The following is a 25,081-nucleotide window of genomic DNA, read 5'->3' on the forward strand; positions in this document are numbered from 1 at the left end:
CTCAGCCAGACTGCGTCAGGCACCCCTACTGCTCCTTCAGAGCCTTTATCGCAATTGTAGTTAACTAGTATCTTGTGTGGTTACATCTGTGAGGTTGATCTCCACTAGACCATCCATCTGACAAGGGAGAGGATGGCTGTGTCCTGATGGAGCATAGTACTTGGAACATTACAATTCAGCACACTGAATGGATAAAAATATAAATACTCCTAGTTGACTGTGAAAATAAAGATCTTGTTTTAGTTATGAGTCTCCTCTTATCTGAGACATAATTTGAAGACTAGTTCTTTGGTGGTGGTTTATTTCAAACTTGAAGAGATGTTTACATACAGGTTATCATTCTGTAGCCTTAGTCTGTCCCCATTTGTGTTCAGTAAGGTGGCCATTTCATTCATCACAGCTCTTGCAATGCGGTTTCCTAGGCAGATAAGCAGACACAGAGGCCTTTCCCTTTTTCATTTCCACACTATTCCCACTGGAAAGAGAGGAAAGATTCAGCCTCATATAGCCCAAAGTTACCACTGATCTCCCTACACAGAACTGTCCCCTGCTTACTTTTCCTGCCTGGCCACTGTTGGCTTTTAGCTGAAGATGTCTGATTTAGGGGGAAACTGAGGTCTGGTTAAGTAAAGTGATTTGCTTAGTTTCATCAAGTCCTGATCTAATGAGAGAGGTCTTCATAGACCTCAGGCTAACACTGGGGTCTCCTCTCAATTTCCTGGAGATACTAGTTCTGTCAGTCCAGAAACTCCAACCAGCCGCAAGGCCACAGGAGCCAGAACTGAAATCTAGTCTCCAGACCAGCCCTAGGCTTTTTTTTTTTTTTTTTTTGGTAAATCTTCACCTTTCATTTCAAATTCAAGCTATTTAAAGGGAAAACATCAGGCTGATAAAAAAAAACTTGCAGAAAGCAAATTCTTAATGAAGCAGAAAGCTTAAGAGATAGCTCTTAGGAAATGAAGTTTTGAGTCTATCTTTGTAGGCAAAGAGGAAAAGACCTGACACAAAGCAGCCTATTTGTTTTGAGTAAAGGTACTTGCAGGTGCCAAACCGCCTCTCTACTAACCAAGTGAAGAAGCTGAGGATAAGATGAGTTCTCTCTGGGAGGCACAGTTAATACCCCAGAACAATGCTGTGAACCATCTGGAAAACTTCCATGGTTTCTGATTTTAAAAGGTGGCAACCCATTTTGGAAAACCAGTAGGGTTGCACCAAACTTAAGACCAGATATGATTACTCAAGAATAATTGTGCTAACAGTAACCACAATCATGAAAACCAGCACCACGAACCCCTCCGCCATCACCGCTGCCCCTACTACCACCACTACTGTGGCTTCTCCAGTCAGCACCATCCCCTGGGTCAAGTAAGTACTAAGAGATTTACAGCATTATATTTGTTATGTTGGTTTGTATTTTATTTTATTGCTGATGGAAGAAAGTCAGAATCACGTTAAATATTTCCATCTATGTGCAGTACTTGGCTGTCAGTGAACTGGCCCCCTTATTTGAGTAGAAGTAGCATGGAAATGACTTGTTGCCTCTCTGCCTATAAAATAAATATAATCAAATGATACTGGGTTCATGCCCTGGATTTCTCACAACAACACCTTTCAACTGGCAAAAAAAGAAAGGGATTTTACTGCAAAATAAATATTTCTGGAGAGCAATTTAACAATATCCATAGCATTTTATACTCATAATTTCTTCAGATTCAGTAATCCTATCTCTAGGCATTTATCATATATCCAGGATAACAAATAAAATGCCTATGGAGGCCAAGCAGGTAACAGAGATGACAGCAAGTCATAGGAGTATGGAGAACTGTAGACTGTATGTCTCCTGAAAGCCCTATTAATTCAGTTTTAGACATTTTCACAAATACACAAAAAATGTAAAAGGACAAGGATGTTCACCTTTCTTATTTATAATGGCCAAAAACTGTTAAAACCTAAGCTTTTCTTGATAGCTGATTGGCTAAAGAATTCATAGGACATTCATAGGAATACTATGCAGCTATATACTCATGAGGAAGATATTCATTATAAATTAGCAAGGAAAAGCAGGTTGCGGGATATTGTATAGCATAGAATCCATTTTTTCCTAAAAGGGGACTTACACTTTTTCCTTCATAAACTTGTGCATTTAAATGTTTTTACAAATGAACAAGTATTGCTTTAATAATTAAAGATCATTTTAAATGAAAAGAAAGTAATGACTTCCTGAACCATTCTCCGAGGACCTAGGAAGAATAAATGTATCAGTGCAAATCAAACACAAAATAGATTATATGTGGAAATTAAGTTCTGGCTTTGTATCTTCCAGAGTGGGCTGCTTTACTCCACTGGTTTCAGTGAAGTGAGTGCAAAAGCTCTATGAGTAACATAGTCAAATTGTTCCTCATTTCTATCACTAGCAGATTCTGTAACCTAATGATTTTATTTCCAATAATTGGAGATTTGTTCCCTTTAAGAAGCTGCGTCAAACAAACTTTGACAAGTCTGACTTGAGTCCAATTATTTTTCCTATATGGCAAGGCAACTTAGCAGAGGCAGACTGGGTGGTTCTGAAAGCCAGATTCATGGTGCAGATGATCGTGAGAAGGAGCCATGGTGCACTTCAGACCAGGGCAGTCGTCAGGCACACCAAAGTTCCCCAGAAAGCCAGGATGTTGTGCTCATCATCCATAGGCATGAAGGCACCACTTTCATTACTGCAACATAAAGGCATCAGGGGAAGTCTGCACCAACCTATTAAAAAGATATAACCTATCTTTTTAATCTTCCATTTGAGTTTAGATGGTCTTTAAATGTTCTGCAAACCCAATTAAGCTTAATAAAATATTAGGATGTGGACATTTCAAAGTTCAAAGTCATTTAATTTAATCTACTTAGTATAAGATTTCCCAGATGACACAAACAAAAAACTCAATCCAGTTTTTCCAAAAAACAAACCATGCTTCTCACTCATATAGGTATAAGAAACTTAGAGGGGCACCATTCGTCTCAACCTTTGGTGCACATAGGCTAGTTTGAGTTTGCAAAGATATTGTATAAAATTATCTCCTTTCTACATCCATTGAAACGGGAAGGAGAGTGGCTGCCAGCAGAGCTATAAGAGGGAATTGCACAGCCAGAAAACAGGCTCTCACTGCTTACACAACTCCCTTCAGTGATGAAGGGGAGATCATCAAATGACCATGTTTTTGAGACAGTCCAAGAGTAGCATTCATCATCCATCCATCACAAGTAATTTCTAAGCACCTACTATGTGCCAGGGACCATTCTTGGGTTGGGGATGCGATGGATAAATAAAATGAACTCTCTGTCCTCTGGGACCCTACACTTTCATGAGAGTAAAACAGGTAACAAATGGCAAATTCATACAAGCAAGTATTTGTTAGATTAAAAGCTTATAAAGAAAATAAAGCAGGGTGAGGCAATGGAGAATGTTGGGGGCTGCTATTTTAGAAAGGGAGAAAGGGAAGGCTTCCCTGATAAGGTGATATTCGAGCAGGTATCAAGACAAAACATGGATGGGGGTGGGGGAGTGAGACATACGGCTACTGGGGAAGAATGTTCCAGGTGAAGGGAGTAGAAGGTACGAAAGCTTTGAGATAGGAATATTCAAGGGATATTGAGGAGACCAGTATTGATTAAGTGGAGTCAGGTAGGAGAGACTGTAGGGGATGAATCTGGACAGAAAACAGGTGCCAGATCATGTGGGTCTTGCAGCCACTGTTAGAGCCTGGGTCTTTTCTGTAGCAAAAACAGAAGCCACAGGAGGGAGTGAATAGAAGCCTGACATGGGCTGACACATAATCTTGTGAAAATATCCTTTTGTCTACAGTGTGGAAAATAGGCCTTGGATAGTAGTGCTCTTCCTGGCTGTCCATTCAATTTGCCTGTGATGTTTTTACAATTCTGCATGCCCAGGGCCCACCCAAGACAATCTAATCAGAACCTCTGGAGGCAGGGCCCAATTTTCAACCTTCCCATGAAGAGTCGAACATGCGTAGAAGTTTGGGAGCCACAACAACAGGGAGATAAAAGTAGAAGCAGAGACACTAAATAGGAGGCCACTGAAACACTGCAGGTGAGAGAGGACAATGGCTCTGGCCAAGGTAGTGCCAGTTCTCAGACTTCACTGGGCACCAGAATCACCAGTCCCCAATACCTACCCTCCAGAGATTCAGATTAAGTAAGCCCAGGGATGTACATTTTAAAAAAGCACCCAAGGTGTGTCTGAGACAAGTGGTCTGAGGCCAACATTTTAAAGAAATACCACCAAGAAGATGAGGTCTGAGCAAAGGGAGGTGGGACTGGGAACTAAGAAATCACTGGATAATAAAGGTATGTCTATAGATTGTAAAGGATTGAGGCTAAACTTCAAGGAGTTTACAATCCACTGCACAGTGTAGAAAATAGAGGGGCTGGATCAAGATGACATTTTCAAAGAAGCTTGTGTCAATCCAACCAGGCAGGCATATCAGATACCAAACAGATTGGGCAACCAGGATCAGCCAACTGCACTTTCTTCTTTCCCCAAGAAAGGACAGATATGTACCCAGATGTCTGCAGCTGCTGATCTGGGTGTTCACATCCAAAGTATTGCTTCTTCAAATTATAATAACCCCACCATTGCATCCAGATACAGGAGAAAATGCTGGGGACAGGGCACTGAGGAGCCTCCAAATATACAGTATTTACTTTATTTTTGAAAAGGATTGTATCCCTATCAAGTCACCCAGGACATTTTCCAGAGAACTAGAACGAATAATCTTAAAATTTATACGGAATCACAAGAGACCCAGAATTACTAAAGCAATACCGAAGAAAAAGAATGAAGCTGGAGGAATGACCTTCCCAGACGTCAGGCAATATTAGACCTACAGTAATCAAAACACCACAGTATTGGTACAAAAACAGACATATGAATCAATGGAACAGAACAGAGAGACCAGAAATAAACCCACAGACTTTTGGTCAATTAATCTTCGACAAAGGAGGCAAGAACATACAATGGAGTAAAGACAGTCTCTTCAGCAAACGGTGTAGAGAAAACCAGACAGCTGCATGTAAATCAATAAAGCTAGAACACTCCCTCACACCATACATAAAAATAAATTCAAAATGGCTTAAACTTAAACATAGGACACTATCAACCTCTCAGAAGAAAACATAGGCAGAATATTATTGACATAAATCTTAGCAATGTTCTCCTGGGGCAGTCTACCCAGGCAATAGAAATAAAAGCAAAAATTAACAAATGGGACCTAATTAAACTTTTAAGCTTTTGCACAAAGGAAACCATAAGCAAAACAAAAAGACAACGTATGGAATGGAAGAAAATACTTGAAAAGCTGAGACTGACAAGGGCTTAATTTCCAGAATATATAAACAGCTCATACAACTTAGTAACAAAAAAATAAACAACCCAATCCAAAAATGGGCAGAAGACCTAAACAAGTAATTCTCCAATGAAGACATACAAATGGTTAATAAGTACATGAAGAAATGCTCAATATCACTAATTATTAAGAGAAATGCAAATTAAAACTACAATGAGGTACCATCTCACATCAATCAGAATGGCCATCATTCAAAAGTCCACAAATGATAAATGTTGCAGAGGCTGTGGAGAAAAGGGAACAATCCTACACTGTTGGTAGGAATGTAGTTTGGTGCAGCCATTATGGAAAACAGTATGGAGATTCCTCAAAAGACTAAAAATAGACTTATCATATGATCTACCAATCCCACTCCTGGGCATATATCCAAAGGGAACCTTAATTCAAAAAGACACACGCACCCCAATGTTCATAGCAACACTATTTACAATAGCCAAGACATGGAAACAACCTAAATGTCCATCAACAGATGACTGGATAAAGAACTTGTGGTATATTTATATAATGGAATACTACTCAGCCATAAAAAAGAATAAAATACTGCCATTTGCAGTAACATGGATGGACCTGAAGATTGTCATTCTAAGTGAAGTAAGCCAGAAAGAGAAAGAAAAATACCATATGTTATCACTTATATGTGGAATCTAAAAAAAAATGAACTTATTTACAAAACAGAAACAGACTCACAGACATAGAAAACAAACTTATGGTTACTGTGGGCAAAAGGGTGTGGAAAGGGATAAACCGGGAGTTTGAGATTTGTAGATATCAATGACTATATATAAAATGATAAACAACAACTTTATACTGTATAGCACAGGGAACTATACTCAATATCTTGTAGTAACCTATAATGAAAAAGACTATGAAAATGAATATATATGTATATGTATGACTGAACTATTATGCTGTACACCAGAAATTGACACAACATTGTAAATGGACTGTATTTCAATTAAAAAGGGGTGGCAATCTTTTATATTCAAATAACATTTAACTAAAAATCCAGTATTTCTACCTTTAAAAATATGCAGTTTATATGAGTTATAGGTATAAATAAAATTTATTAAAAGAATTACCCAGTATATATGATTGCCCACACCCATGTGTTCTAAATTTTAATCCAGCTAAGTAGCAGCCTCTGCAAACAAGCATGTGGACTCACTTTCACATCTTCTTATCTGCTCCTGTCCCTTTCAACTCACTGCCCAACTCAATTATTCCCTAAAAGATCTCCAGGATTTCTCAAAAATGGTGTACAACTTCAGCTTTAGAAAGAAGTCTCCTCATGCCTTTGTGTTTTAAAGTCAACTTGATGTTACTATGTTCTTAATGTGTATCTTTATAAAAAAATATTCCTAACCAATCTCTGGTTATTTGCTCATTTCTATGATTTCTGATGCATTGAAGTATCTCTGAATAAAATCTCTAATCTCTAAGCAGAAAATGAGAGCTGGAACTTGATTAACCACAAAAATGCTTCATAAATCACTGCCAATATTTGTCTTCATGAAAATTCTGCAAGAGTAGAGGTGGGCTAGGAGAAGGTTGATGCCAATGAAAACAGTTTTATTGAGCAGTCTGCTTTAATCTAGAAGCCATCATGCTCATAATAAAAAAAGAAACATCCTTATCCACAAGGACAAGAGAGGCAAATAAGGTAACACTGCTCTGAGCAGCAATAAAATGGGATAAATTGAATTAAATTACAAAAGTAATAAAATTTCAATAAATGAATATCATAGATCATTATGAAAAATGGACTGTCATTTGGGGATGCTCCAAGGGTCTATATAATCTCCTCTCAACACAGTGCCTGATATTTCATGTGTGGTATTGAAAATACCCTAATTCAGAAAAAATTGCCCTTTTTAATCTTCTGGCCAGGGTTGGAAGCCCAGTTTTATGGCCGTGTATTCTGTCAAGAGAAGGAGTTCACCCAGAGACTGTGATCTGTGTTAGCACAGTGGAATACATATTATACACCACTTCAAGGAGTAGTAAGAAGTTGAGGTACAAACATTCTCAAAGGTGGGTGATATAATTCATTAGACTATCCAGCTCCATTAACTTCATTCAGGGGGTATTTCTGATACTCTGATATCTGGGGCCTTGGTGAGCTGGAGAAACTGCCCCTCCCAGGATAGTAATATCTGGAGACAGTAAATAATTGCCTAAAAGTGCACCTTTGATATGCAAATCAACAAATCCAGAGCCCATGCCCCCAACTACCTTGTTTTATCAGGTGAGTTCAACCTAGGCCATTATCCACCTGCCCTAATAACTCCAGGACTAGGTACCGGACAACTAGGGACAGCCCGTACACCCCAGAGCCCACTGAAATAAATTAAATTCTAAACCTACTTAGCTTGTTTTGCCTTTGTTTCCATGGAAGCCACAATAAAGTCTTTGACCCACTGGTCTCCATCCCTCCCCAGGTCACTCATCTTGTATTGGTGCTCCCCCATGTGGCCCTGCATGTGGCCTCTTGCTTCCAGGGGACTAAGAGCATAACAAACTTCTTCCTTTATGACAGTCATTTCCACATCTGTGTGCTTTATTGTATTTGATTAAAACAAATACTGAGTACTCTTAAAACAATTGGGAACGAGGAGAATTGGGCTTCAGGTGAGTCCAACTCCAAACTTACTGTCTGGCAATCTTGACTAAGTTAGTAAAACCCTCTTAGCAGTGCTTTCTTCACCTATAACATGTGGATCATCCATCCATCCCACTCACTGTGATCAACAGCAAATAAGACAATGGGTGAAAGGACAGGTTGGAAGCAATGAGTTCCAGTCAGCTAGGGTTGCATTCCACTTGTGTTTTAAACAATTTGTTGCAGTAAAACCAAACAAGGTGAGCCCAGAAAAGCCAAATATCCTACCCATAGATGCCTCTCTCACACCCTGTCCAGAGGTTTGGTTAAAGAGGAAATTGACTTTTGTGAGTGAAGAAGATTATTCCTATGGGAGGTTTTGAGGAGCCAAGGATAATGGGATTGATAGTTCCTAACATAATCAGAGGAACACTAGCAGTATAACAATGAAACATTCTATCAACTTTTGGAAAGTCATAAGATCCACTGAGAATTAGGCAGGGACTATGGACTTTCTCCCCTTAAAAAATGCCCAAGGATGTACATTCACAATTTGAGATAAGATTCATGAGGTTTGGGGCTTCTCCTCCACCAAAGCCCAAACTCAGATTCTCTAGGAACCTCTGGATTCCAGGTTAAAAATTGCTGTCTTATATATTTCTTGTATTATGCACTATACACTTCTCAAAAACAGATTGTATTTTTTGGACAATCAAGATGGACACTTGCACCTTAAGTGCACACCAAATTGAGAGAGAAGTTCATTTATTCATTTACCTGCTCATTCTCTGATGATTTAGTGAGAACTACATACTGGATATCGATGATCAGATCCAGAAAAGTCACACTGGGAATGAGTTCTCAACATGGAGGAACAAGATATCAAGGGCCCTAAGATAGAATGGGCATCGCTGTAAACCCTGAGTTCTTATGATGCACATCAAGTCATGGAGCCTTTGAAGGAGCACATTTAAAGGTGCAGGGATAGAATGGATGGCAAGACAGGACTCCCGTCTCATTCATTTTGAATCCACAGAATCTAGCTCAATGCTGGGCAAAGAGCCAGCAGTCAAATGCTTCTTGATTGGCAATGCCATAAAAATTCCCTTCTGCTTATAGGAAGGCTCTTGAAACAAACTCATCTCCTTGTATGGCTGTGAGTTCCCTCTCTGCTTCTCCTGCCCTCTCAGACCTAGAGAGATCAAGTGGTGACAGTTATTTGTTCACAAGTATGCCTCTTCTCCCAAGAAGGTTTACAGATTCAACACCATGAACAAAAAAGACAAACTCGTGTATGTAAAGCTGTTAAATTCAGCAAATCAGATAAGAAAATCTACTTACGGAAAAGAGAAACTAATTGTTCCACAAATTGGGATGGCACTAGTTATGCTCATGAAACGGGATTGTGTGACTCCCTCCATGTCTTCCCATTGCACTTGGGATATATTGCAAACCTCTTACCACAGCTAAATGCCCTGGAAGATCTGGAAACATGACAAAATCCTTCTGGCTTTAGAGTCTGTGCATCCAGCTTTCCCACTGCCTACAATACTCTTCTCCTCCCACTTCGCATGGCTAAATCCCTCTGATGCCAGTCACCCTCCTTTGTATCACTCCATTTATCTCCTTCACAGTGCTTGGTACATTTTGCAGTTATCTTAATGATTTGTTTGTTTACTTGATTTATGTCCATTTCTCCCTACAAGCAGAAATGTAGATGTTGTGAGGGCAGAATGAGGCAACTGTGTCCAACTCAGTGTCCAGCATACAGTAGATTCTCAATCAATATCAGTTGCCCAATTCCTCTCCGTTTCTTTTCACAAATTTTGAAAGTCGAAGGAAGTCAGCAGGGGCATACTTGAATTTATCAGAATTAGAGCCGTCTTCTTCATTACTGACTCCATTTTAAATACTTTCCTATTTTTCCAGACTGGTCTGCTATCAATCAGCTGAAGTTTTACTTTCCCTCTGCTCACTTCCCTTGGTTTCCTTTTACACTGTAGCTTAGTGATAAAACAGGAAGAAATGGAGAAATGAAAAAGCTCTGGTCTTTGTTATTACAGTCTCAGCTTCAGGGGCCATAAAATGGTGTCTTATTTAAGGCCTTCCATGGGTGGATGATCAGGTTTATAATATGTTTCCTCGTAGGTTCTGCCCCTTGATTCTCAATGGAAGCCATGCAAAGATTGAAGCCAACTGTATTTTAAATAACTGCCTGCTTCAGAGATTACCTTGCAGGGAAAAAACTACATCTTAAAATAGCGATGTGCCACTTGCTATTCCAAGCAACTTTTAGTGGAAGTTTCTCCTTTCCCCCACACTTTGTGACAATTTGGACAGATGGCATCATTTAATGGAAAACAGAATGACTGAGTGGACAGGTTCGCAGAATGCAGTGAATATAAGACAGAATTGAGAATTGGGAATTCGGCACACCTAGTTTTAGAATCTGGGTCTTCTCCAAGAGAGCTGAAGACCTTCCAAGCCTCCTTTTCCTTACCTGTAAGATACTATGATTAACATAATAGGATTCATGTGACTGGGTTGCTGTTAAGTGAAACTAGGTAAAAAGATAGGAGTTGGGGCAGGGAGGTAATCCTGAAAAAGAGTGTGTGTGGCAGGGGGGTCATTCTAAGAGGAGACCTCCAATAGTGCTTTTTGCCTGGACCCTAAAGAGATCATCAATTGGGGAAAAACCCAGGAGTGCAAAGCTTGAAGACATAACTTAGGGCTGCTTCTCTGGACCTTAGAGAAAAGCTCCTTTTTCTTTAATGTTTCTCCCCACAAGTTTGTCTCTCCTTGACTTCTATCTCTGGATTGGTGAGACCCGGAGGGCCTAGATCAGGGTATAGGACCAGGGCCCATTTGGCCTTGGGCACAAGTGTGGTCTTCATGTGTTCTTACTGGGATTTGTGGCCAACGCCCACAGAAGAAGCAGCATGATTTGGATGGAGCACCCACTCTGTGAACCACCCGATTAACTCAGCATAGCAGCAGGTAGAGGATTTAAGAGTTTGGAATTCTACCCAAATCATTCACAAACTCATTAAAGTCAACAGCTGTTGTGAATTCTAAGCTAGCACAGTTGCTTTCTCCCAAGGTTCTTGTCACTTCTATTTTCCAGCCAATCCTTCCTGTCACTAAAAATTAGTCCGAAATAGCAGTTTCCACTGTCATCTCACGTACTGCCTTCTGGGGCTTACTGTCAGTAAGAAAAGTCAAGAAATTGTCAGACAACTGCAAGGATATTGTTGAGGACAGTGTTCATTCCATTTTACCTGTGATTCTCCAAGAGACAGACAGTTAGGGACGTGGCTGCTAGGGGGCGGCTGCGGTATGTGTATAAGAATCACCTGTGGGGTTTTGGCAATCTATGCGTGCCCATTACCTATACACCAAACTCTGCCTGCTCCAGGGTCTTCTCCTGCTTCCCAAACCTGGAACTCCCACTATAGGAGCAAGACCCCAGGCTCTCTGAAGATCCTACTCTGGAGAGCCACTAAATTGTCATCAATGAGTAGTGGCCTCAGGTGGGTGGAACTGGAAAGTGAATGAAAGATCCAGAGAGATTGGGGTGGGGGGAGTGCATTGTCTTCTTCTTCCAGAGGAAAATTTCTTATTCTCAATCAGTAAAAATTATACTTTATCCTAAGCAATTTGTTATGTTTTAATCTTACAGACTGTGAGTCTTACAGCTATCTGGGATTCCCTTTTTCCACGGGCTGCCTCAAGCAGAGGGCTCCAACCCCTCAGAGATTAGGTGTTTTTAGCTCTACTTTTATACCCCTGCCTTTGGTGTCCCTTTTTCCTTCCTACTGACCTCTAATTTGTATTACTTCTTGTTTTCTGTTTTCCTTCCACCCACCCTCCTACCTACTCTTCCATCCATCGAGTACTAACTGGGTACCCACTAGATGGTACTAAATCTCCTGCTCAATGCTGATGATACTCTGGGGAGGAAAAAACCATGTGGTCTCAACGCTCATTGAAGTTGTAAGTTTTGAAAATACTTTTTATAGAAAAAGGAAGACAAAGAGATATAAGAAAAAAAAGAGAGAGAGAGAGGAGATGGGCCTGCTGTCCTTGTATTCACTCCTGTGGACTCCTCAAAAGTTGCTGGTTGAAGACCCTCCTCAATCTTTCACACTATCTCTATCCTAACTTTGTGACTGACACTGAGGACACAGGCTTGTTTTTCTCTCTGGTTAAGGGGACTGCAGTAGAGCCCTAAAGAGTATCACCTTCTTTCAGAACGGTATCACTCCTATGCTTACCCCCCAGACAGCTTGGTTCCCCAAATAGCTCTGTGGCCCAAATGCCAACTGATAAGGAGTAACCTGTGGGGCTTTTTTTTTTTTTTTTTGTCTTTTAACTGCGGTTCATTACTTTATGGTACATTATACAAAGATATGTACATTTATTAACAAGTTGATAAAATATGCCTTTTAAAAACATTAAACTGTTTTCTCCCCAGATTTATTGAGATATAATTGACAAATAACATTGTATAAGTGTAAGATCTACAATATGACGATTTGATATGTGGACATATCGCGAAATGATGACCATAATAAGGTTAACACATTCATCACCTCACATAATTGCTACTTTTTGGGGTAATGAGAACTTTTATGATTTACTTTCTGCAACTATCAAGCACATGATATAGTATTGTTAACTACAGTCACCATGCTGTATATTCGATCCCTCAGAACTTGTTTATATTATAACCGGAAATTTGTAGCCTTTGACCAACATCTTGCCCATTCCCCACTCTCCTCTCTCTCCAGGCCCTGGCAACACCATTTTACTCTCTGTTTATATGAGTTTGCTTGTTTGTTTTTTAAGATTCCACATATAAGTGAAATCATACGGTATTTCCCTTTCTCTGTTCAACTTATTTCACTCATCATAATACCCTCAAGGTCCATCCATGTTGTCACAAATGACGGGATTTTTTATGGCAGCATTATATATATTTTAATCATATATAATAACTTATTTTATTATACAATTATATGTATCTCACATTTATCCATTCATAAACAGATGGACACTTAGGTTGTTACTATATCTTGGTTATTGTGAATAATGCTGCAATGAACATGGTGGTGCAGATATCTCTTCGAGATAGTGATTTCATTTCCTTCAGATATGTACCCAGAAGTTGTTACATATTTCTGTATTGCTGGATCATCTGGTAGTCTACTTTTAATTTTTTGAGAAACCTTCATGCTGTTTTCCATTGTGGCTGCATTAATTTACATTCCCATCAACAGTGCACAAGGGTTCCTTTCATCTACATCCTTGCCAACACTTGTTATCTCTTGTCTTTTTTATAATAACCATTCTCACAGATGTCTTACCATAAAACTTTTACCTCTGAAAGTCCATCCCTCCTCATGCTATCTAAAATAAGTTCCTTTTTATTCTCTGTATCAGCCCATATTGGTTTTCTGCATAGCACTTAGTACAATTAGTTATTTTATTTGCCTGTCACTTGGCTATGGTCTGTTCCACACACACACTCACTCACACACACACACACAAGAGTGTAACCTTCATGATGGAAATACAGTATGTTTTGTTCACTATTGTTGAACTCCTAATCCAGCACCTGACCCATAGCAGATGACCCCAAATATCTGTCAGATAAATGAATTAATACGGTTATTGCAGGCAATCACGGGTTACATGGAGATAATCTATCATGGTATATGGAATAGGAACAGGAAAGTGCTGAGAGAAGTAGAGGGATTAAATGAATACTGATGCATTAAAACTGAGGATGTTGAGCACTGGCCCTCTACCAGGTACAATACATGATAGGATTGCAATGGGAGGGCACTATCATTATTCTCATTTAACAGATGAGAAAACTGAGGTCTAGAAAGGGTAGGGACCTGTCCCTGGTCACACAGCAGATAAGTGACAGCTACTGGACCCTTTTAAGGCATGTGGGACTACAAAATTCATTTTCTTTTCTTTTTTTAAAAAAATCAAACCTTTTTTTTTTCAATTTGTTTTTTCAGAAAGTATTGGGGATTGAACCCAGGACTTCATGCATGCTAAGCATGTGCTCTTCCACTGGGCTATACCCCCGCACCACTAAAGCTCATTTTCTTAATTGCAACACTATGATATGACAACACAGTAATAGAGCAAAGAACATGAATTGCCAGATCATAGAAGAAGAAACACTCATGACAACAAAACAAACAAAAAACACAAAACAAAATATTCAACTTTACTTTTAACCATAAATACAAATATAAATGAAACAAAAATAAGAGTTTTGAGGGTTTTTTTATTTTTGCTATTAAATTGAATATGATTTGTTAATGACAATAAAAATAATGGGAAACAGTCTTTATATTGGTGGGAATATAAATTGTTTCAAATATTTAAAATGCAACTAACCTTTGACATAGCAATTCCACTTCTCAGAAATCATTTCTAGAATTTTTTTTTACCACCAAGTTGAAATTTTTTAATTTTACTAAAATGTGCAAATAGAATTAATGTAACAGTCCACATTCTATGGCTTCTAAATATTTAATCATTGATGTTTTCCATAAGATGCCCTCCTAGTTAGAGATAGTTCAGACGCCTTATATTCTGTGAAAGCCTGACTTGCCTTCCTTTCTACCCACCAAATTATTTTGTTTTTTAGAAATCTTCTTGGGTATTTTATTTGTTTGTCTCTCCATGTTGCCCAAGGAAATCATGAGAGAGTGAAGCAAAGATTTAGCATAAAGGATGTATGCTGCAGCACTGTTCATTTTAGAGAAAAACTACAATCGAAATGTGCCCACAGAAGGGGATTATAGTACATTCATTCAGTGGACTTTCATGAAGCCATTATAGATAATGGTAAAGCTGATCACTTAATGACTTGGAAAGACATCACCAAAAAACCAAAATGGGTTCCAAAATGCCACATAGAGTCTTATCCAATATACAAAAAATCAAAAATATACAAGCATAGAAAAACAGTGGAAAGATATATGCAAAGGGTGTCTTAATGCCATAATCTCTGGCAGGTAGATAACAGGTGATACTTCTTTCCTGTTAACTGCTTTTCTACAAACTTTCTACAGTGAACATATAATACTTTTGTTATGAGGAAAGAAAGACAGAAATTTCCTTTCATTTCCATTCAGCAGATATTTACAGAGCATCTACTATGTGTCAAGATTTGTGTGAGGCACTAGGGGTACAATGTTGACCCAAGACTGGACTCCACACAGAAGACATTCAGGTAGGAAAATGCACAGTTTAGGGCTTATGCACTGGAGGGAAGATATGCTATTAAACAAGTCTCATACGTATGTTCCACTGAAAATTGGAAGCAGTACCATTCCACAGGTCATCAGAAATGATCTAGGCCAATAGCTACATGAAGGGTCACCCAGAGCTGTTAAGAACAGGCAAGCCCTGATTCATCTGTATTATTTGCAGCTGAAAGTTTATTTCCATGGGGTATTCAACTGTCATTTTACTTTTTGTTTCTCCCCTTTGGAAAATGTGGGTGCCTGAGACACTATAGCAGAGCCTCCACAGATCACGCCCTCTGAAGGCCCATCATCTACATTTCCTGTCCTAAGGGGACTAGAGAACAAAATCTAGTCTCCCCAAACCCTCCTATGCTGTGGTGGGAATGTAATTTGAGGCAGCCACTATGGAAAACAGTATGAAGATTCCTTTAAAAACTAAAGATATACTTACCATATGATCCAGCAATCCCACTCCTGGGCATATATCCGGAGAAAACTCCAATTCGAAAAGATACATGCACCCCAATGTTTATAGCAGCATTATTCATAACAGCAAAGATATGGAAGCAATCTAAATGTCCTTTGGCAGATTACTGGATAAAGAAGATGTGATACACACACACACACACAATATAATACAACCACTCAGCAACAGAAAAGGATGAAATAACACCATTTGTGGCAACATGGATGGACCTAGAGATTACCATACTAAGTGAAGTAAGCCAGAAAGAGAAAGAAAAATACCATATGATATCACTTATATGTGGAATCTAAAAAAATGACACAAATGAACTTATTTACAAAACAGAAACAGACTCACAGACATAGAAAACAAACTTATGGTTACCAAAGGGGAAAAAAAGAAGAAGGATAAATTGGGAGTTTGAGATTAGCAGAGACAAACTACTGTATACAAAATAAACAACAAGGTCCTACTGTATAGCATAGGGAACTATATTCAATTACTATAAAAACCTATAATGAAAAAGAACATGTATATGAATAACTAAATCACTATGCTATACACTAACACATTATAAATCAACTATACTTCAATAAAAAGGAAATCTACATAATCTCTTTAAAAAAAAATCCAGTCTCCCAAGAAGTGTTGGGGAGGTCCACCAAATTCAGTGACTATAGAAGACTGACCACGAGATAGGCCTGCCATTAAGAAATCAGACAAATTAATAAATACAACAATAAGCTTTGTAACTGACCACGGTTAATGCAGTATGCTTTGATTTTCTTTAGAGGTGGAAAATACAGAAGAAATGTTCGTGGGCTCCATGCTAGGGCAGAGAAAGACTGTATGTCGTGCCCTGATAGTTACAACCTGAGCCTTGCATCAGCAGGCCTGAGGCCAGCCTCCTGCCTCAGCAGATAATGAGTTTGGCAATCTCTGATAGTCTTTTCTGGATGCTAATCCCAATCACAGAACTTCTATAATGCATGATATAATTTAATACACCTGGCAGACTCACCACCAGTTCATTCTTTTGTTATGCAGTAGCCCAAAGTGAAGTCGAGGGTAGTTAATGCTCTGACAGCCAGCTATTATCCCCAATAATAGGCGATTTTCAAAGGATTATTGCCGTCAGAAACCATTTTCTAATAACTGGCAACTGGAAGTCAATGTAGCAAAGTAAGATGGTCTTTGGGAGTTGCCATTTATTTTGTATGGATCTGCAAAGATGTTTCAAGCATCTCCCAAATGAAATGACTGCAGTTGTGATGGGATTCATGCGCCATGATAAATTACCTCCCTAGAAAAGTTAGAGGGATGCATGCCTTAAAGTTACTCTTTGGAATCTTCCTATTTTTCTAAGGCTTTTCATCATTTCCCCTCATCTTTGCCCTTTTACAATATTCTGGCACCCTAAAAGCCTGCTTCTGGGTAAGTTACAGGAGTCCTGGGAGCTTTCACGTGAACTGACTGCACGCTGAAGATGTTTTGCCCTCATGTCAGGCTCTGGAGAAAATATGGGTCTAAAGGCATTTCTGACACACACGTCCTGACTTAATTGAATCTCACTTTAGGAAGATAATTTGGATTGAGTTATGACAAGAGAACAACGACACTGTCCTCAGCATGTAGGAATTTGAGTATTAGTTTATGGCAAAGTCAAACTTTGTTCCATACAGTGCTACCCCATTATCACATGGGCCCTGGCTCATGGAAGATTTCCTTTCAGGGAGCCATTTTATTGGACGCAAGTCCTTTCTTAAAAGAAATGCCTATGAATAATATATCTCCTTAGGATGATTCCCGAAACCCACTCATATTACCCAAACTTAAAATCCAAATTCTGAAACATCAAGAAGGTAGTGGGTTTTTTGTTACTGCTATGATAAAAATCATTGAATTCTTTGTGTTTTATGAAGATTGCATAAATCCCAGCTGTCTGAACTTGGGAAACCTGTTCAGTGATGAAATTAAATTGACATCATCTTCCTTTATCTTGACAGTTCAGAAGATTGGATGCAACTGCCGTGCTGGCTGTTGGGTTAGGATCCTCAGTGTTAAAATTATTATACTGCCTTTAAATTTATCTTTGATTAAAAATTAAATTTAACTTCCCTTTATCATTTTCCATACCCCAACAACATGCATGCGTGTGTTCTCCAAGTTAAATCAAGATGGACTAAATATTTAATACCTTGTTCTAATTAGCTACAACTGTTACCTGATTTCTCTCTGTAAATGAATGTGAAAGGGCCCGGGAGGCCAAACGTTAACCTTCATCCACTCTCGTTATAGGAGAGAAATTACAGGCTCTAATTAGATGCTTCAAATTGCAAAGAAATAGAATTTTCATAACTAGCTTATTAAAATCCTAGGGCCCCTTTGGGATAGGGCAAATTGCTTCTACTCTGATCTGCTTATCCTGGTACAACACCATACAGAAGACTCATGTTGTCTGCCGTACACAGCTCGTATTTCTCCCAAATTAATGAGTACTCAAATTATTCCAGCTGCCCTCTTGGCACAAGGAAAAACTGAAAATCTATAGCTGCCAAGTAATGTGGATAACTCAGCTGCTAAATAAAATATGCTTAAGGGAACACAGCTGCTGGGGTGCCTATTTACATTAAAATTACTAAATCCATGAACAGAGAACAAATGTCTCAAGATAGCTAAACAGTGTTCAGCACTTGGGTTAACTCTTTTATTGATCCAGAGTCCATAAGGTGCAAGTGTCTCATACAGTGGGGCAAAAACAAGAAGTTTTTACCAAATGACATTTTCCCCCAGGACGGATCCCTAAGCATTATGGTGGGAGAACCAGTGACTCCTCACTTTTGGAAGTTCTAATCAGTTTGACTTCCTTTGATGTCTTCACACAAGCCAATCAAAGTTTTCATTCTTACTAAAATTAAACAGATTATACATTTGTAACATTTTGACATTTCATAAATCTTCAACAAGATTCTCTCGCCTGTGCACTGACTTCTTTATTTTTGTTTTATTTTGTTTAAAGGGTCTAGTAAAGCTCAGAAGACCAAGACATGGAGGTCTTAGGAAACGATGCCCCAAAGGCAATGAACAGTATCTCAAAAGGAAGTACTCAGCCATTCGGAGGAATTCTTAAGGAGGTCCCTGAATAACCAATTTAGACAGAATGAGACAGCATGGGAGAACAGTAAAAAAGAAGAACAAAGCATGAGGGGATATGATCCAAGTATATAGTCATTCATCTCTTATTAACATGAAATTAACATGACTATTACTGCCTCAAAATTCCAGACATCAAGGGATTTCTTATCAAATTTCTTTAAAATTCCTGATCTTTGATACTATCAATGATCTAGTCCAGATCAAAATTCTTAACTTAAGAGTTCAAAAGTTGAACCCCCATCCAGACCCATGTCTCAACCATACACAGCATTCAATCAACCAAACAACCCTCAAAGAATGTATCAGCTAGGACCACCTTCTCTGGCTGGATTTGTAAGTGGATTTTTTAAACAAAGAATTACAAGTTATAGCCTGAGTTCTCTGGCTGATTACAAAAACATGTTCTGCTTACCATCCTGAACATTCTGCCCTATGCACTTTGCATTGTCCAAATCATGTAAAATTATAGAATGATGTCATCAAATAGATCAGGAAACAGATGAAGATTCTATAAACATTTTTCACCCTTAAACACATAGCCTAAACAGAATATTTCCTCTCTCTACAAGAGAAAAACGGCAAAAAAGATTTAAAAAACAGAATGGGGATATTTGAATATCAATCAAAAAACAGTTGAAGATGATTAAGGAAGCACAGACACAAGTGAAGATGAGGGAAAATGTTGCTCTCCGAAAGAAAAAGAAAGGGCCTTGACACTGAAAGAACCCAATACAAAGTCAGTTGCAGTTATACAGTGATGTTTTGATCCATGCCATTGCCATATACTGTTGCTTCTACCAAAATGTTTGCCTATATACCTGGGTGTCTCCACAGAAGACTGCCTTCAAATAGTCCTGCCTCATCTAGAATCTGAGGACTCAGACATTTTAACACATAGTCGCAGAGTTCTGGGTCCTGCTGAAAACCAAAAATTGTGGAGATGTGGGCTTTGCAGTTATTTCCCTAGGATGGGTATCACATTCCCCCCAAAAGACAAGATTCTCCCAAATCCTTCACTGTCACTCTCATCATGACACTCCTGACTCTTGTAGGACACTTATAAGCCCTAGACAGGTTCTGGATCAAACTCAAAATCAAAACATATAGTGTAACCTTGAAGAAAGAGCAGAAGATGTAAATGACTTGGAAAAGTATGTTTACATTTCATCTTGCCTTTGACACCTTACAGCATAAACACAAAAGTGGTCTTCAGCAACTTTGGGGGTTACATAGAGTCTCAACAAATAGCTCTGATATATGGGGTCAGGTGTACCTGTTAAATTAGAAAGATAGACTCAACTGTCAAGTGTCCATGCTGATAACAGGAAGAGAACCATGGATAATATTGTGCCATAAGTTCTGTGTCCCTTTCAAAGGCAGTTTGACTTTGCATAAAAGGTATACCTTTCATAATTATCTAAGAGTTAGTCTAGGAGTGGGAAAAAAGTATGCACACACAGGTATGTATCTGTACATGCAGTCATTTAGATGTATAACTACATAAAACCACAAGACAGATGTACACACAATCACTGACTGACTCTTCAGATTACTTCAGTTTATTTTTTTTCAGAGTTATCTCTTTTAGTATAATTGCCAACCTAGTTCTACATAGTAGATGAAATGGGCTGATAGTCTTTAAAGCATAGTTCTCTATCTTTTGATGTAATGACACTGTTACTTGATCTCTTGACAGTTTCAATTTAGAAAATCAAACCAAAAGATGTGTTTCATAGAGAATTTAAATTAATTTTATTTCAGTAATGCAGCAATGCTTGTTGAAAACTGTGACAATGCATAACCAAGAGTCAGACTCACTGTGGTAAGTTAAATATTCTGTTTCAATCTGGTATATTCCCTAGAGGAAGCAAAACACTCCAAAATGACCATTTCCATTAGGTAGTCTTTCATATCTACATGCTCTAGCTAGCCTTTGAAAATAGTCAGTAACCACTGGAAGCAGAAATAAGGCACAACAGTTGCCAACAAAGACTAATCTAACAGTGTTTCACAAACATGCCTTCTGTGCATGGTGCTCCTAGTATGGATTCCACAGAAAATTTCAATCCCCTCCCAAAGGATGTTTTCTGTCTTGTTTATTACTATATTCTCCATATCTAGAACAGCAAGTTTCAACACATAAGTATGGAAGATACTGGTCTATGCTTCTGATATGCTATTACTATGGAGTGTACATTTTTTTCAAATGGAAACTAGAGCTTTTAAAGCTTTTCTAAACTCCCCAAACATAGTCAGTAAAAAAAAAAAAAAAGCCAATAATCCCTTTATCTACACTAATTTCTAAAACATAGAGTATCTTAAAAATTAGCATTCATAGAACTTCATATTCTAGTAAGAACTACTTCATGACTGTACTGAGATAAAGGCAATACTCTTATCAATAACATTTGAATGGAAGAAGATGGCATTTCTTTGCCAAGCATTTCATCAACAAAGCTGCCCTCTGCCACCACCTGGTAGCCCTATACACAATCACATAGCAATAGGAGATTAAGTCCAGCTTCCTGAATAAAACAAATTTATAACTAAATTTTTAAGAAAGTGTTAACTGAAGAAATTCTATTTCTAGCTATGATAAACTAGCTACTGTCAGATGAATCCTAACCCTGAGAACATCTATTAACATTGGATAAATTACAAGCAAACAGCTGTTTGGAGGCACTAGAGAACAACTCTGGCAACGAGGAGTTGAATGTACTAGATTCTAGCATAAGGAGAATTGCATGGAGCAAAGCCCTATATTCACTGCCATTTCCCTCATCATTGTTTATGCCAATTCATGAAGCAGGGCATGGAAGCCAAACAGAAGAGAGCAATCTAGAGTTAGGAGCAGTCTCCCTAGGATAAGGAGGCAAAATTAAGTTCAGGGCTACAGAGAAAACCATAACATAAGGGGAAAGATCCCACAGAAAAGGGAACCCTAGAGAAGCAATTCCATATTCAGCAGGAAATTTCTCCTTAATTAAAGCATTTGCTAATCCCTAAGTTGTGCATGTGTGAGATAAGACTCTAAAACTAAGCAAAAAGCAGCTGCTAAGAGATTGAAACATTAAGTAGAGAATTTGGCAGCTGCGGAATGCTAGGAAATCTAAAATAGAAGTTAACGATTCACCAAAGAGGAGGGTACAGGTAAAAACCACAGGCTTTCAGTTGAAACTTCTGAAAGGGCTATGCCCCAAAGTAAGGACAGATCATAAATAAACAAGATACAATTGGATCAAAGTACTCTGTATTCTATCTGTGTCAAAGAATTTATTCCTCTCAAGAGCAAGATAAAAGTCTCCAAAGCCTCAATGTTTTTTTCATATATACTATCAGGCAAGTAATCAAGAATTGCTAGGCATGCCAAAAATGGAGTCAAATAACTAAAATAAAGAGAAAAAAATAGACTTACAGGTGATCCAGATATTATAGTTATCAGGCATGGGCTCTAAAATACCTACGATTAAAATATTAAAGAAAATAAATGAAAAGATGAAGTATAAAAAAGAATCAAATGGAATTCCTAGGACTGAAAACAGTTACTAAAATTAAGAATTCAACATATAGGTTTTAATAGAAGATTAGATACTGTACAAGAGAAGATAAATGAACTAGAAAATAAATTGGTAGAAAATATCCAAGTTGAATTACAGAGAAGAAAAAATAATGGAAAATAAGGAAAAAGTAAAAAACAAATATGTGATCTGATCAAAAGTGCTGGAATGTAATTAGAATTCCAAAGGAATTAAGAGAAGGAATTGGGCAAGGGCAATATTTGAAAAAAATAAGACAACAGTTTTACAAAACTGATGATACACATCCAGTCATAGATTCAAGAAGATATATGCACTCCAAGTGGAATAAATACAAAATAAAAACATGTTTAGACATATCATAATGAAAAGTGTGAAAACTAAGGATAAATATCTTTAAGTCAGCTAAAGTGAAAAAAAGGCATTACTCTCCAAGGAACTGACAACTACCTTCTCAATAGAAATAAAAGGCAGCAACAACAGAACATATCTTTAAAGGGATGAAAGAACCTGTCTCAAACTAGAGTTGTATGTTCAATGAAAGTTCCTTTAAAATGACAACAAAGTTAAAACACTTTCAGAAAATTTGTTATCAGCAGAATTCAAAGAAATACTTTAGGCAGAAGGAAAACTATCCCAATAGGAAGCATGGTAATTTAAGAAGGAATTGTAACACAGAAAAGGAAAAACTATGAGTAAATCTAAGTAAATATTATTTGTTTAACATGAGAAAAATCATGGTACTGGGGTTAAAATGGCATGAAAGGCAGGAGAGGTTAAATAGAGCTAAACTATTTTAAAGTATGTGCATTATCTGGAAAGTAGTAGAAGAAATATAAGGTAAATTCTACTACATTAAGGGAAAATGTAACCTCTAGGGTAACCACTACAATAAATAATACAATAATTTATTATTAGCAAGCTAATAGAGGAGAAAGTGGGTTAACAAAGTATTTTTGCCTTTTTTTCAGATTAATCAACTAAAGAGAGAAAAAGAAACAAAGAATAGATAGGGCAAATAGCAAGATGGTAGGTGAGGTCAAATATATTAATAATTAATTACATACAATACTGACTAGTTTTTAGTTTTGTGCCATCTTTTTATTTTTAAATCTTGTAAGCACAATGTAATTATAAATAACATTATTTGTCTTTAACAGATGTAATAATAAAAGGGTTGATTCAACAGGAAAAAAATGCCAGCCCTAAATCTGTACACTTCATAATATCAGAGAAACAACAATATATAAAAGAAAAACTGACTGAACTAAAAGGAGAAATAGAGAAATACACCATCATAGGGGAGTATTTTAACAAATCTCTCTGTAACTGATAGAATAAACAAACAAAGCAAGAAGTAGGGACAAAGAACATCTGAATAATACAATTAGTCAAATTTGCCTAGTGACATATGTAGAACACTGTATCCATCAACTGCAGAATCCATTTTGTTTACAACTGCTTAAGGATCATCAACCAAAATACATCATATGCTTGTCAATAAAGTAAGTCTAAATGTATTTAAAAGGATGGAAATCATACAGAAGCTATTCAGTATCTCAGTGGAATAGGTGAAAAATCATAAAATATTAACTAGAAAATTCAGAATCCAAATTACTTCAAAAATAAATAATACACTTTAAACATTCTATGGGACAAAGAAGAGGTACAACAAAAATTATAAAACAGTTTTCATTCAATGATAATGAAAATATGATATTTAAAAGCATGCAGGGTATCACTAAAGCAACTAAAGGGAAATTGATAACTCTAAATGCATATAATAAAAAAGAAGGAAGGCTGAAAATCAATGAACTAAGTTTCCACTTTAACAAGCTACAAAAATGTCAAATATAACCCAAAGAAAGTGGAAAGAAATAAAAAATAAGAACAGAAATTTATGACATAGAAAACAGATACACAATGCCATCTTCTTGCTTCTTGAAGATCCAATAAAAAAATTGATAAATCCTTAAAGACAGATTAATTAAAAATGAGTAAAAATACCAGTTAACCATATTAGGAATAGAAAGGGAAAATACAGATCTATTATATATTTTAAAAATGAAGGGATTTTATAAACAACTTTAGGCCAATAAATAAGTGAATTTGAGAGATATGAACACATCCCTTGAAAAGCACAACTTACCAAAGCTGATCCAAAAAGAACTTTTAAAACAGGAATAGCCTTACATTTATTAAAATCATTAAATCTATAATGAAAAGTCTCCCCTCAAAGTGAACTACACTCCTTTGTGGCATCAACATTGAATTCTTACGTACTTTAATTAAGGAAGAAATAACAATCTTAGACAAATCCTTCCAGAGTACAGAAAAACAAGAGACACTGCCTAATTCAATTTGAAACCAACATACTCTGATCATGAAGCTGAAAAGGATATTAAACGGAAAAAGGGATTACAAAAAGAAAAAAAAAAGGAGTATCTTTCCTGAACATATACACAAAGATCTTAAAATCACAACAAATCAAATTCAGTGAAACATAAATGCTTAAAATATTATGACAAAGTTGTTTTTTATGTCGTGAAAGCAAGGAAGCAAGGTTAGTTTAACGTTTGAAAACTGAGCAATGTAATTCACAGCATCAAAAAACTAAAGATAAAGAAATAATATGATAA

The 25,081-nt window shown here is 37.4% G+C and overlaps 1 protein-coding gene across 1 annotated transcript in view; it reads right to left on the bottom strand.

Moving 5' to 3' along the window:
• Nucleotides 1-25,081, bottom strand: part of CACNA2D3 (calcium voltage-gated channel auxiliary subunit alpha2delta 3) — a 776,419-nt gene that overhangs the window by 279,435 nt on the left and 471,903 nt on the right. The window lies entirely within an intron of this gene.

This window comes from Camelus ferus, chromosome 17, assembly GCF_009834535.1.
Source record: "Camelus ferus isolate YT-003-E chromosome 17, BCGSAC_Cfer_1.0, whole genome shotgun sequence".
Taxonomy (NCBI): Eukaryota; Metazoa; Chordata; class Mammalia; order Artiodactyla; family Camelidae; genus Camelus; species Camelus ferus.